The following is a 1,803-nucleotide window of genomic DNA, read 5'->3' on the forward strand; positions in this document are numbered from 1 at the left end:
TCTTTTTTTTTTTTTTTTTACTATTAGGTGTTAGTTGATAAACATTTCTCTTGAACTGAAAAATATCTCATTGTTTTGGAAGTCATTTATTGTGGTTCTCATTATTATTTTCTTTCTTTTTCTTTAAAATTTTTAAAAATATTTATTTTTGAGAAGGAGAGAGACTGAGAGAGAGGGAGGGAGGGAGGGAGGGGCAGAGAGCGAGAGAAAGACACAAAATCTGAAGCAAGCTCCAGGCTCTGGGCTGTCAGCACAGAGCCAGACATAGGGCTCAAACTCACAAACCTTGAGATCATGACCTGAGCTGAAGTCTGACACTCAACTGAAGTCGGACTCTTAACCGACTGAGTCACCAGGCACCCCCATTTTTATTGTCAACTATAGCTTTTTTATAGAGGTTTTAATTCCTGCCAGATTTTTATTCTTTATATTTAAGCTTATACTTACTAAGACAAAACTTATAACAAACAAGTTGTCATAAGCTAACTCAGAGCTATCTACTTGGAAGTAAAATGACTAAACTTTATGATAGTGCTTTGTTTCATTTGATTTTTCACCCTTTTTAATTAAGAGGAGTTTAAAAGAATCACATAATTAGGAGTATATTCTCTCTGTCTACATTCTGTTTTCCACATATAGAGAAACTAATATATATTTAAATATTCCTAGTAGGAGGTCCATGTAAAGCATTATTATATAGGTCACCCTGTATAAATGTATGGATAAATATTTATGCACATATATACTATGCTATGTATCCACATTTCCTGTAAGTCCTATCTGCTTATAATTTTTACTACAAAAACAAATAAAAATGGGATAAGTAATAACCAAAATGGGAAAACTCTCTTATATAGAGAACTGAAATATAAATTCTTTAAACCCTCCTAATTTATTTATCAAAGATGTCTCATTCTCTAGTGAGCTCCCAAAGTCCTTAAGCTCTAGCACAAAGTTTAACTGCACACTACATTTGATATAGGATAATGCTTAACATTTAAAAATAACGCTTTATATTTTTGCAAAGCAATCTCTGAAGTGTTGTTGAATTGTAACAGAACAAGCAATTCAGTTCAGACTCTCCCTGCCTCTCCTATACCTAATCTTCTCATTCATAGAGGTGATTTTCCTGTAATAGTAATAGCCAGTTAGAATATATTTAATAAAGGATTGACTCTTAATTTAAATAAGAGCAAAGTCCCCCTGGTGAGATTCTTAGTAAGGGTTATGAGGTAGCTTTTTATTTTTTCTCCCTAAGAACACCTTGGCACAGTTATGCATAATTAAAAAAGTATATGGCTTTATCTGAAGCTGACTCTTCTTTGGAATAATGTTGGTAAGAGTTAATGAAAACCTCTTTGTCTCAGACCAATTAAAAAAAATAAGTGACATGGTCTTAGTAGCATAAAATGACGTGTTGGAAAATTTTTAGATGACGTATCATGTGCTAATTCCAGTTACTAGATTGTTTTGGCCCTGGAAAGGTAAAAGTAATCCCTTTTCGTTCATCCTAATACTCTGTGTCTAAAGGTCTGGCTAATTATGTTACTGTATTGAAACTGTATTGAAAATACAACAAATTTAGAATTTATGGAAAAATATTTTTCTCATTATGAATATAATAATCCACATGAACATTAACTGGCCTGGATTATATTCGGTATCGTTTGCCCCTTGCTTTTTAAATGTATTTATATGAAAAGAAACAAGAAATCTGATTTGTTGTACTCTTTTTTTTTTTTTAATGTTTTATTTATTTCTAGGATAGAGAGAGAGACAGCATGAGCAGGGGAGGGTCAGAGA

The sequence above is a fragment of the Crocuta crocuta genome, unplaced genomic scaffold (assembly GCF_008692635.1).
Source record: "Crocuta crocuta isolate KB4526 unplaced genomic scaffold, BGI_CrCroc_1.0 scaffold52, whole genome shotgun sequence".
Lineage (NCBI taxonomy): Eukaryota > Metazoa > Chordata > Mammalia > Carnivora > Hyaenidae > Crocuta > Crocuta crocuta.